The sequence below is a fragment of the Acromyrmex echinatior genome, chromosome 10 (assembly GCF_024713525.1).
Source record: "Acromyrmex echinatior isolate Ae372 chromosome 10, ASM2471352v2, whole genome shotgun sequence".
NCBI classification, from domain to species: Eukaryota; Metazoa; Arthropoda; class Insecta; order Hymenoptera; family Formicidae; genus Acromyrmex; species Acromyrmex echinatior.
In genome coordinates, this window is record NC_141861.1 from 9,937,319 (window position 1) to 9,951,728 (window position 14,410).

General features: G+C 36.1%; 1 long non-coding RNA gene across 2 annotated transcripts in view; it reads left to right on the top strand.

Annotated features, from left to right (window-relative positions):
* LOC105152520 (uncharacterized) overlaps positions 1 to 14,410 on the top strand; it is a 178,936-nt gene that overhangs the window by 95,116 nt on the left and 69,410 nt on the right. The window contains exon 1 of one of the 2 annotated variants that reach the window (XR_015546460.1): positions 11,538 to 13,536. The exons of the other annotated variant lie outside the window; for it this stretch is intronic. This is a non-coding gene — a long non-coding RNA (uncharacterized LOC105152520). Of the gene's footprint in view, positions 1 to 11,537; positions 13,537 to 14,410 lie in introns of those variants that run through there. 2 annotated transcript variants of the gene reach the window in all.

The following is a 14,410-nucleotide window of genomic DNA, read 5'->3' on the forward strand; positions in this document are numbered from 1 at the left end:
AATAACGTAAATTTTAAATTTTTTAAAAATTTTATTGTTGTATAAAAATCAAACATCTTGCAATAATATAAACATTAATAAATAATATAACAAACAGAGATGCGTTAAAGTAATAATTAATAGCGCAAACAGACCCTAGACATTTTTATAAATATATTTATCTGCATAATGAAACGCGAATATCACACGATAATGTCATTAGAGTTGTTCTTGCGATATCCGGGGTGTCATCTATACTTGGCAAACAGATTTAAGCTGAGTAAACGCATCGCTCACATTCATTTGATCAAATAATCGTACAGTACAATTCGCATCCATTAGCTTTCATTAAATATCATTAATCACGGTTATGAAAGTGACAGCTTCATTTAATAATTATCCCACGGGAGCGGTATTGAGGGATTGTAGTTTCGTAGTACGGCATGCTTAAAGCCTGCAAACAACGGAAGCCATTGTTCCCGGTGTATTAGAGATTTACATGGAAAGAAAGTTTGTTTACCTACGCTATAAGAGCCTTCATTGTTCCGTCATTAATTTCAGTAATTATTCTCGAAAACGTTGATCGCCGCTTTATGTTGGTGGATAATCAAATATTAATAATCGCATTTCGATTTTATTTACTGGAAAAGATATCGTCTTTCCTTCTTTATTTCACATTTCCTAAACTGAGGAAAAAAATTTGTTTGACAAACTAAACACATTTAGTAGTTAGTTTATTTAATCGAATTTAACAGTCTCCTTGATAAACTATTCAATGTTAAGCAAACTATGATTAAATTTAATTAAATAAAATTTGTTGAATTAATCAAATCTGCAAACAACTAAATATGTTCAGTTAGTTGAATAAATTTTTTTTCTCAGTGTACGCAATCTTTATTTTCGTTTGTTACTTCCGTTCTTTGATACGCAAGTGTTAACACAAATGTTAAAAATGTCCTCTCTTCCGTATAGTATTAAAAAATCGGTTTTAACTTTTCCAATCGATAGACACACAGGCTGGCAAACATCTGTCTTTGTTTGACATATGTTATAGATAAGATTGGAAGTTCAGCCATATGTTGCTAAAATCAATCTTTTATCTAGGATCGTGTTATATGCGTATTTATACGCGGTGTCGACAAAATGTTCAGAAAACATGGACGTGTTATTTAACTTTGTGTCAATCCGGAACTGAATTGCTTTTCATTGCTTTGTTTTTCCTATCCATCGCGTTTTACGCGAATTGTTTTCAAACAATATTTACCAGCCAAAGTTTTCTGCATTAGCCGTTATGAATTTTATTGACCGCGCCGAGATCACGGTCGCCGAATCATCATCGGCGATCATTCTGATGTAAATTGTCCCTCGCGCGATTCTCATGTCACGAGGGTAGATCAAAGTTCGTTGATCCCGTAGAAACGATAAATTTTGTTTAGACCCGCAGCTAGGGATCTTAATTTCTCAGCTGGACATCGTCAGTTGTCCTTTTACGAATTCATGTTGTGGGATGCAATAAGTCGACCACCCGTGGATCTATACGATCTGTACGACGCGGGAAGTCTAGACATCTTCTCTCTCGGATATGCGAGTCGTTTCATTGATAATTATTACTAGTTCATTGTCGACATTTATTTCATTTTCGTTTTGTCAAGGAAGGAATTGCTTTTTGATCACATCGATTGGTGTAAATATTTTTCCAGGTACGTCGTGAGTTATAAGTCAGTATTAATTCGGCGTCACTATGTTCTTCCATAATGAAATAATTTATATGACGTCCACTTCGGTGCTGTTCATTGGTCCGAATAAGCTACGTGACACAGGACAATTTCAGAACGATTTACCCCAAGGGCTTCTCAACTGCTGCGTTCCGGGGTTGAATCATCGGGGGGTAAATTAAAACGAAGACTTATGGAAATGCAAACATTCGTGTCGCCAATAACGATTCTTCTCGCCGAAGACCTAGACTTTAGGGTGCGAGTTAACGTCGATCAACAAGAACATGAGAGCAAATTACCAAGTTAATTGCATCTTTTTTTGGTCGAGTCGTGCCTTTTTATTATATTGAAAATATGGCGGTGATCGTTACCAAACTTCAATGAATTTCACGGCACGAACATAATTTGATTAATATCAAAACAAATTTTATTAAAAGCAAAGGAAACAATCTCTTATTAAATTCGACATGAGGACAATTAGAATTTTGACTATTAAATTATATCTGGATTGTTATAGTTTCTTCAAAAATATATGATTTTAAGAAAAATTTGCTTTTCTTTTTTGTAAATTTTATCTAACCAAATTGTGAAATTCTATTTGGTTAGATTCACAAGAAAAAAATTATTTACAAGGATGCAGAAATTCCAAGTGACGATAATAGTTGTCCAGGTTGCACACTTGTACTTGTCGCCAACGTACGATTGTTTCGAGAACTCTTATGGATGCTCGCACTTTGTCCTTGTTGGCCGGTGTGGTCGTTCAAGACCGAGGAAGAAAATAATTGGACATAAATCCACCCGGTGGCCGATTCGAGGTGGTCATTATGCGGGTCGGAACTTACCTTCGTTTGAGTGTAAGGCAAATATAGGTCGCTATCGTACGCGCAACCATATCCATTAAATATACCTGAAATATATGACAGGCAATAAATAGGTCGCGATAAGTGCCAAATAATATAGAATACTTGTCTCGTGTAATGAGTTTGATTAAGAAAAGATTAAGGGTATCGCTCAAGTTAAAATATCCTTCATCGACAACTCCCAAAATAATTTTTTATTTATTTGTATTATTTAGGATTGGACTTATAGTACAAGAAAAGTTTTGAGTTTGCTTTTAATATAAACAAAGATTTGATGTTGAAATAAATTATAATAAATTATAATTGTATATATTCCGTATGTATTATTAAAAATACGAAACTCGAAACTCTACTCTAAAAACACGGATATTTCGAACGAGCATTTACATATCCATATCCAGCGTGTCTTTTCAGTTTTTCAGCTTTCAATCGATACATGCTAATGATGAAAAAAGAAATCAGAAAACATATTCTTTGATCTCGTTATTTGTGCATAATGTTCGATGAGTCAGCCTCAAAAGCGCATATAACAACACGTGATTGGCTGGATTTGCCAAATAACGAATATGCAATATATTCGCAAAATATCCGCACTGGGGTAGCAAAGAGGTTTACCGAATACCCATAGAATGAAAAAAACATTTACATGTATATTTTGTTTGTTAAAACGTGATATCGCATGCGAATAAAAATAATTTCGCGATGAAAAGTGGACAATTTTTTACGCTTAATAATTAGTAGTGTATTTAGTCTGTATTTTTTTTAAATTTAAATATTTTGCAGATACAATGATACACATTGAAAAAATATATCTTTAGCAAAACTAGTTAGAGTCTCTCTCATGGGAATGAAAGAAAGGAGGGTGACTCGCAGAAATATTTTCCTTGTTAAGAAACGATGATTTCTACGCTTGTTAAGAAGCGATTTCCATGCTTTGATCTAAACTGATACGTACATAATGTTTGTTCGCCTCTGATATAAGTCCAAACTCATTGAACGCACGTTCGGTCTTGTGATCCCTGATTCGCTGTCAATGAATAAAAACCACAAAGCGCCCCAACGAGACCGCAATATCTCCTTCGTTGAATCTCCGAGCTTTTCAATGCCTCATTCTTTCGATTTATTTGGATATTTTCTCTTTCCTCTCAGGATACATAGATACAAGCCAAAAAGACCTCGTTTTTTTTTCACTTTTTATTAATGAAACGTAGCCCTGAATGAGTTTATGATAATCATTGATTAATAATTAATAAAACAAAGATGAAATTAATTAAAGTCATTTATCCAAGCAATGTTTGCTATTATAATTGATAAATATGATATTACAATTTGTATTATATATTAAATTTTTCAAATATATACTAACAATGAGTTAACAAATACATTGAATCAAAGTAAGTGCATTTGCATAAAATTGGAATTGAAATAAAAATAACATGTGTTATTTACGAAATTTTTTTCATCGCTTATCCAAATATCTATGAAAGCGAATATAACTAGAAATCCTCCGATCATCCTTGAAATACGCTTGCCTTATCTCTAACGTTGCATCGTCAGCGACGTAACTTCCCCTACAGGCAGCTCGTTTTCACGATTCAACCTTTCGCCTTTTCACCTCTCATCCCACTTTTTCTCCCTTTCCCTCTTGCTACTGTCTCTTTGATTTTGCCATTCGTGTTCACTATCGCAATATCACGTGTTTGTCGTCGATCGAACATCTGCATTATCGGCAACGACATCTTTGCTGTTGGAACGGGGTGTTCGTTAAATCGGAACACATTGTCCCGACAAATCACTATTTGATATGAGAAAAATGTTACGCATGCCTTCTTATTCTCCTTCCTCTTTTTCGCTGTCTATCATTCTCCTTGATTCGTATTTTGATTATTATGCCATTCGTTACCGATTTACTTTGTCTCATTTCTTTGCCTGTAATTCTTCAAAATTATTGTAGGGGAAAAGGGATGTTAATGTGGGTCCCACTTAAAATTCTGTTATAATTAATCCCTGCAAAAAATGTTTAACTTGTTTTTATTGGGTTCTTATTGCTTTTCAATAAGATACACATATGACACGGTGTGACACAGTGCATCCTTGTTGTTTGTCAATGTTAAACAAGGATAAGATGATCACTGTGTTGTACTGAGTCGCCTGTTGGAAGGTATTGTTAGATAAGTATCGAAGTTGTGAAACAGTTGTCGCCATACTGACGCGATCAGTTATCAATCTTTTTATTGACAAGTGATATTTATCTATTACGAGTATATCAAAGTTTTTTCATATACAATACATATGACTTTCAAGTTTGTACATGGTGTAAATTTTGTCAATCTTTTCATATTAGACTCTCTAATAAGTAGGTAAGGTAGGATGCCAGGATTTTTAATGAAAAACATTACTTACATGTCATTTTTGTAAAAAAAACTCTGGTTATATCATTTTACAATGATTTTAAGAAATCCCTCTTTATACAGAGATAAAGTTTATTTATTACTGGACTTGTAATCGTTAAATTGATCGCATGTATATATATATATATATTCTAATCAAAAACACGCTAAATAATATCTATTAAGATTATTGGAAACGTTACAGAACTGCTGAAAGTTATTTGTTACATTACATTGCAGAATTTTTGCAACTAGGCTTTCTATTGGAGTTTTTATTAATGATTGAAATTAATGACAGTTTCTAAATAATAGTAGCATGAAAAATGTCTCCCCTTTTTCTTTGCGTTGATATGGCCAGGCGGGAAAAGCACGTAAAGCAGCTTTATTGATAGCACACGAGTGTTACTCGTTAGCATAACGATCCGGACTCTAACTGACGCGAACCGCACGTGTTTTCGGCTCACGAGCCAATGCATATTTATATATTTCAGTGCTATACGGTACGATAGACGTTATTACGTAATAATCCTGTTAAATGTAACGTTAAATACTATTAGCGTTGGCAAAACCGTACAGCGGAAGCCACGCCGTTCTTGCTCAGCGAGAACGATTTGCTGCACGCGTCGAAATCCGTTCAATAGGACGAATGGAAAGTTTCCATCGGTTTATACACGTTCGCAATAATCTCGGTCTGCTTAGGGTGTGCCACACCCGTCAGTAGCTGTGCAACATGATCATCAAATACGTAATTATAACAGTGACGATTTATAATTTAATACTATTCCGTCTTGTATAAAAAAAAAAAGATGATTGTTATCGATGAAAAAATAAATTTACGCATGAGCGAATTTTTTTCAACTAATCGTTCACTAGTGCAGTTCTTTATACTATATTTATTATTAGCATTTTATTATATTAGCACTCTTTCGAGTTTCGCGTAAACATAATCATTCACGTGTATTAAATTTAAACATGAAAATAAAATCCTTGACTTTTGAGTTGAAATAAAAACCTTGTATTTTTAAATAAATTGATAATTATGATCTGCAGAGAAAATATTCGTGGAAATCATGTTTATTAATTTTATACGCGTAGTTGGAAATCTCTTCGCTGGTTTTATTGAAAATTGATCAAAGAGTATCAATAGCAGATATACAAACGTATCATCATCGTTTCATATCAAGAGAATCATCGTACGAGATACGATACATGGGGAAAATTGATAAAAGTTACCGAGCTTATCTCGGTACACACATTTATCCCTTTGCCAAGATTTATAGGGGCAATTGGTTCTCTGTAAAAAAAAAATTACGTTTTCAAGCTACTCATAGATGTTGCACGGATTGCAACGCGGGGCGCAACGAGCCGCGTTTTAAAGTATCGTTTGTCGAGCCATTAGAGTCACAGGACTATCGTTTCTCTAGTTTAATCTACCGTAGAATTTTATAACAGGGTAAATCGTTCGCCCTTCGCCGCTCACTGCTTGTTTTTCTCCCTTTTCTTCCTTTTTTTTTTTTTTTATTCCGGATTAGATCGTTCTCCGCACGCATTGCGTAAATTTGCAAGGTACGTTAATTTAGCTGATCGCTCAAGTGATAAAATTACCAGCTTGTATCGCCGCGCGCCCTTTCAATGATGAAATGTTTCACTATGGATTTAACCTGTAGGTGCTCGGCCGCACGTAATTTGCCACGGGATTTATCATGGCGCAATTTCAAGCTATATGAGCGATATTGCGAATTGATGAAATGTGTCGTTATGGATGTTTGCTTTCCGCCTCGCGCACAAACGACTCGCGAAATATTTTTGCGCGCGACGCATTACGAAATTTTGATGTACACCATTCTTGCTATCGTAAAATTGGTTTCCATGTGTGTTTCCATTCCGTTTCCAGCAGATATATTACAATGAAACTTATTGAATATTGATTGAGTTATGTGATACGTTGTAATTTAGATTTTTATTGAAGCGATGTGTCGGAAAGCCTCAAATATGTACCACAATTTATCGTAAAGATAAGGTATGATATTAACAGATGACATTATCGACACTTGCTAATGTGTAATTCCTTATAAGGAAAACATTGTTCAATGAGTGACCGTATCGTACTTGATTTTTATCAATAGCATATCAATTGAAAGAAAAGAGAAATAATGTCTGCAGAAAAAAAATTATCGCCAAAAAATGTGAGACGAAAGAAGATAACGATTTTTTTGTATTGCCTTAAGGCATTCATTGACGAGTAGAAATTCTTTTTTTTTTTTTATAAAAAAATGTTAGGTCAAAACTCAAAAGAAAGTCTCGAAGATGAGGTGGTTGAAGCGAAAAGGGAATGAGTATTTTTGATGCGACACGGCTACGCCAGATTTGCATAATTTCTAAATCTGCTCTTCGCATGAAAACGACGTGATTTGGCGCGATGCATGCATGCACGTGTAAACACTCGCGAGTAATTCGTACCAGTTTCGCTGAAGAGATGTTTCTTGTCACGTGCCAAACATTCCGTTTTGCTTTTTATATGAAAAAATTTAATTAAATTACATAAACATTTAACATTAGCTTAATAACAAGTGTATCGTAAAACATTTCAACTATATATGTAGTGAAGTTGAATCGGACTTGTGATATGTTGTCATTTGGATTGATACGAAATTTCTCCATTTTTTGCAAAATTTAAAATACGTAGATTTTACATGCCGGCACTATTCGTCTTAAGAAGCGTTATTGCGGCATCTCCAGCAATAGTCGAATATACCCACTTAAAAGGTTCGTTCCTCTTTTTGAATTATTTCTTTCTAGGGTCGAGGAGCGAAAGGAGGAGGAAGTGGTAGAGTGAGAAGATATTGCGGCTTAAACGGTTGGAAAATTGTCCAAACGGCCGTGGTGCATAATTTCGACGTGACTTAACGGCACTCAACTTAACGGGCCACGGGCCCGTTAAAGCCACTCCATCGACGCCTCGCGCTAGATATAGTCCTGCGGTACGCTCGGTATTCTGTACTCCCATCCCTCCCTCTTCTTCGACGTCAAAGGATTTTACGTGGAAGTGACATGGTTGTCTACGTCGTTGTCCGTTATGATCGTTTCCTGCTAACGAATTAATTTTCACACAGCGTTAGAATATGCAGATCACTGTTTGGCGTAATAAATGGACGGGGTTAGGAGTTGATCTCGTGGACGCGACAGAATGACACCAAAATTGCTATTAATATTCATGCGCAGCTGGGATGTGGAAAAGTGTTGAAAGGATAACCACGCGGCGCCTCCCGGCAGACAAATTGGAATTTGTTTCTAAGCTTCGAACCGATCTAGTTTATTTCGTAAATTATCGACGGCCTAAAAACTCTCGATCGCGAAACGTTATCCTCGTATATTGCAAATCAAACGTGAAAGTAGAATAGTCAAATAAATTTTTTCGTACAACTAAAATACCGAAATTCGTTTTTTACATGAACACGACTGCAGGCGGTTACTGCACGCAGCTAACCCTTTATTCCGGGCGAGGTACATATAGAAAATCGATTGCTCCTTTTTTTCGGCACCGATTGATTCCGGTGATCTCGCCGGTGCTGATCCTATAATTTGATCGGAGAGCCCTTTTATGACTGTGTGTGTGTGTGTGTGTGTGTGTGTGTAACCGAGTGACGTGAGCACGATTGTTACCTCGGATACGAGATTGCCACGTTTTACTGTCCCACGCGTAAATAGTAAATACGGATTATATACATTTCAGTTAAACGAAAAGTAATTCCTTTCTTAGCTCGTGGAAATATACTTATTGCACGTGCGAACGTTTAATTTTATAATGTTTGACGACGAAATTATTCCAAGGATGATAACAACTTTGCATTAACATCTCATGTTGTTTAATAATTAACAGTCACACGTCGACGGCACATTTTTGCTCTCTTTCTTTCACTCTTTTAAATTCTCATCATTCGAAATACACATTTCGACGTCTGTTTCGCCGACACGGGGATGTTGCTTGCTCTATTTCATATTTAGGGGAAAATAATCTCGTTAATTCGAAAGAGCCGAGATCTCTCATTGTCATCTGCTAAAATCGACGGTACAGCGGACTAAACGGTTTCGAGAAACCGTAGAAACAAAAATGCAAATCAGTTCTTTTGTCGTGTTCGTTCCAAGGACGAATATACCACGCATGGCACACTACGCCACGCCGCGCTACGCTGTCGCCGTTCTAATGAAAATTAGCGATAATTGGCCGGAAAATGAACATTTGTGGTGGATTAAAAGGGGAGCCCGTGAAACACAGACGGGCACATCGGGCACCCCGCACTCCTCGCGTTTCTGCGGTGTCATAAAACCGGTTCGCGGTCTGTAATTTGTAATGAATACGGCTCTAACTAGCACACCCTCCACCATCCCCGGTTCTGCCATCGATGCGTCGCCGGTGACGAATTGGGTTCGCACGACTCTGGCACGCTTGTATATGTGTGGTGGTACATATATACAAGGTGGACCTATTAAACGTGCGAGATAGATATATTTATAATCTTTTGTGTTTTGCGAATAGGATAATATAAATATTTTAAAATCAACATTATTACTATTTCTTCATGCATTTATTCGTTAAATAATATATCTTAGCACGTGTGCATCGTAACTATTTTGTATTTAAAAAATTTGAAAGAAATCAAAGCAAAATAATACAGCTGTAAAAATTAATTAAGACGAATCTCATGATTTGAAATGTATCTATCCTATATACGTAGGGATGATTTTTTTTTAAGGAAATTTTGAACTCTACAATAAGTTTTACATAAAATTTATAAACCGAAATATTCTCCTTACACACACTTTTGAGACCATTCCCTGATTACACGGTTCACCCTGTGAATGGACCTTACTCGTGTACAAAGGTGCATACGCACCATCCTCTCTCATACACCGTACCTAAATCATGCGACAGAACGTCCATGATGCCTATTCATCGCGCACTCGAGTAGGTCCGAGCACGATCCTGACCCAGTAATTGGATTATTATTTCACCAACGATAAGTGCAGTAATGAAGTCTGTTTCGGAAAATTACATCCAGAAGTTCCAGATCACTATAATTTTAATTTGGATCGAGTAATCTCTCATATTCTGATTGGGATTTTATTTAAATTTTATTAATTATTTAAATTGTTAACAATTATTTGATTACAAAATTACAGCTTATAATTCGATAAAACGCAAGAAAGGTTTAAGATCAATTAATCTTTGCAGCGAATAATTAAATTAATCTTTGTTTCTTAATATTAAAATAATTCCACTTAATAATTTTAAAATCTTATCATTTATAAGCATACATATATTGGAAGATATATACTAATTTTAATAAATATTTGTTTGAATAGTTATAAGTAAATATTTATTAAATGCAAATATATATTTATTTGATACAAAACCGATTAATTTGATGTAACTGTCATTTTTTATCGAGTAAATATTTATTTCCTGTAAGTGAACGTTTACTTGGCACTATTCAAAGAAATATGTATTAAGATTAGTAATTTTTTTTCAGCATATATATTATACACTGCAGAACTAGTTTGTGTCGATTGTTTCACTAAATTATACAACTAGTCTCAACTATGATGTATTCATCGGACACTCAAATCACCTATTACGCGATCCTAATCTTGAAATTGCGTTATTATTATCCTCTCCGAAATGCGACGACACTCGATAGTCGCGGTATCGTGTGACGCGTCGCATCTTTTTCCATTAGTCGTGATAGGAGACGGAGATAAGGTTTCGCTCTTCCTGGTGAACACCACGAACACGGTGGTGCGTCTGGCTCGTGCGAGAAAACTGAGATTTTCCGTGTATCACATGTGCAAGGAGACTGTCGGCGAACATAATTGGCGGAGATGTTATTTTAGGTGCACTACTATTTTTTATGTACTCCGTATCGTGGAGGTATATTATCGATGAAGAAGAATATTTCCCCATTTTATAATCCGAAAGAGCACGAATTGATTTATTCATGCTAAAAATTGTATCTTTCGTCTCTTCACAGTTTATATCAGAAAGTATATTTGTATGAAAAAGTACTGCTAATACTAACGACAGTAAAAGTAAAAAACATTTTTTTTACATTATAAATACGTAGTTGGAAAATCAATGAAAAATCAAAGCCTTCCATCGGAGAAGATTATCGAGTATTTTTTCGAAATCCCAAGCAAGGGGATCTAAGCCTGAAGGCAGTGGCAACATCTTTTCATCCCCTTCCGCTCGACGTTACGACAGTAGTAGTCGGACAGTGGTCCCCTTCTCCCTATCGCTCTTTCCCCTTCCTTGTGGCAGATCGAGCCGATATACCGAACATATAGGTGTCTCGTCACCGTATCACCTACCCACCCTTCCTACCCTCCGCTAGAGGGTGCTCCTGGATGGCGTTGGTGATTCGGGTGGGCCGAGGAAACGGGTAGCGACGGCAAGGGGACGACGGCAGGACTGAACGACAGGATAGTCGAAGGGAGCTGGAGGGATCGGTTGATGAAACGGAGGGCAGGGGGTGCGCGTGCGCCTCGTCGCAAGTGAGCCAGAGCCACTCCCGATCGTCGACGACCGTCCCACACGATCCTTGAAGCGATCCCACCACCGCGTCAGTCTACCGTCGGCATCCGCATAGTCAACAACCCCTAGTATCCCGAGCAACCCCGGAAGGTAGCACAAAGTTACGCGCGTCCTCTACGGGTTTTGAATCATTCTGTAAGTCTTAGGGGGCGGAGGAGGGGGCAAGGGGTTGAACCGCGAACGCGGATCACCATTCATAGAGTTAAATACATTGTCCGACGTGTTTATCGCGTTTCCGCTCGGTGACGTCCGCGTGGAATCATCTGTTGGAGATGAGAAAGACGAGACGGAGTCACCTTGCAGCAACGCGACTTCGGATTTGATTTCTCCTGTTGTCTTCAACGGATTTTCTCGGGCAGAAAAAGAAAATGAACATCTCTCGCAGAGACTACCTCCTGTCAATGTTCTTGATTAGTTAATTTATTTTCACGTCGTGTCGCAAGATTATTCTCTTTTACGAACGATTTTTTCAAGTTTTTAGTTTACGTTTTAACGTAGGAAGTTAAAAGGAGATTACTTATTCTGTGTTTGTTTTATTATTAGAAATTAAATTTTATTTATGATATATGATTTTCTTAATCAGTAAATATTATTAGTGAATATATTGCGATTATTATCAGAAATTAATTAGGGTCACGAAGTAATAATTTGTTAAAAATTTCAAAAATTGATCGTTTTACTTAAATAGATAATTTTATTTAAACTGAGCTAAAAAAATAATTTTCTAACTTTTATAAGAATTGTATATAAAGATTTTAAGATTTTTACGGTTTTGAAAAGAGGGAAATTTATAATCATTTTGTTGCAATGCAAGGCATTTGACTCTCGACTTTTTTCTAAAAATCTTAAGTTTTCAAAGGATTTTTACGCCACCGGGAATCAAGTTTCTGTTAAGTGACATCCACGTAAAATCATCCGCTGAAGGTAACAGGAAACGAGGTCGAGTCACTTTGCTGCAACGCAATCGCTGGGTAGTTGAGTTTTCTTTTATTTAGTTGAAGATTTTAAGGACGAAAGACAGCAGGAAAGTTTCTATGGTCAGGTTTCTGTTAGATGACACCTACGTGGAATCATCCGTTCAGGATGAAACGAAAAGAGTTGGCATTCCCTTGCAGTTACGTTGTTATCATGTTTATTGCTTCACTGTTTGTGTCTCGAAGAATTAAAGTAAAAATAACGTTGCATATAAAAATTGCCTTTCGAGTCCTCTATCTTGTAAATCTTTATTAATTTTATTAAAATTTTTTCATAGCGTCACATTCGAGAAGAATTTCTTGCCACATATGTCTAATTGTAAGAACAAAGATATAAATTATTCCAAGCTGAAAATTTAATATCATTGGTTAATAATAATAGAGAACTGTAAATAATAGAAAATTGTAAATCAATTTTAATACGCGAATTACTATATTTTGTAGTCATTTATTACTAAAAATTATTTATTACTAAATTAAAATTTCGAATGTGTAAGTTAATAAAGAATCTTTATATATAAATTAATACAATTAAATTATTTTCAATAACGTAAATTTTTATCTTTGCTATTAAATTCTTTTATTTAACATTCTTAAATATATTTTTATCACCTCGATAATTTTATATACGTAAAGCATGTAAAATACACCGCGATTAATTAAATTCTTCTTGACCAAGTCTTTCTACATTGTCGCAACCTACTTATTATTCATTCCCACAAACGATATATATCATCGTCTCGTTTGTCTTCGAATAACCCGGCGCGGCGTTGACGATGGCACCTGTCCGTGTGTCATGCGGGTGCATAACACGTCACGTGGGTACGCTGGTTGTCGGTGCGTAGATAGATTGCACGTGACAGCTCGGCTTCCTGACGATCGGCGATGAGCGAAAAGTGGGGTCATCGTGCTTTAAACCGTGCGCCGTGAAAACGTCGTGACTCGTTTTGTCCTCGGCCAGTCACGTTTGCGGTCAAATCTACCTGCTCCCGAATCGACCGACCGCCACACCGCAGTCTGACCATCGCGGTAAGTCTACTACTTAAGTATCTTTCGCGCCCGATTGGCTCGAGGGCGAGAAACTCCCTGTTTCGAGCAGTGAAATAACGACAGCGTTATTCGTGTTATGAACTTGAATGGTTAATGATGTCTTCGTCGGTTCTATAGTTATTATATAAAAGCTTTACGTTGAAGTAGCAAGTTTGTTAAATGGATTATATAACTTTGAAGATATTCAGACGAGAAACGTTGATGTTGAATCAACGTACTGGATTAAAGACAAATTGTATTACAAATTGTAAAAGAAATTATTTCTTCATACAAATTACAAAGCTTGATTGCTATACAAGAAGTAACAGAAATATATATACAATATATTTTTGTTACGTCATATAAACATATATGATACGATATTAAAATAAATTTTTGTAACAAATGAGAAATGCTTAAAATTAGCTGGAGTTAAAATTAGACTATGTTTATTTTATTATTTTTTATCGACTTGTACGTGGTCAAGCAACTTGCAAACTGACGTGACATCGAGATTACAAATGAAAATGTTTTCCATAACGATTTAATATCATCACGAGCGTCGTCTGTCAAGTCCAACACGTTCAATCGACATGCATACCAATCAATATGATATCGGAATTATTTAATGTATCTTCGACAGGTGCCCTTAACAGAATTTATTAGCATTGCGCGTAACTTTTTTAATCGCAAAGCGTAGCGTACTCATAAATCGGTCTGATGATTAAACTTGAATCTCTTTTCGGAATTAGAAAGCCCGCGGCTTAAGCAACTTTATGATCACCCTGAAGATAGAGCAATGTTTGTGATCGAAAGTTTCAATTAGAACTTGAGAACACTTTTAAAAGTTCCTGAAAATCGAGTCTCCTCGTAG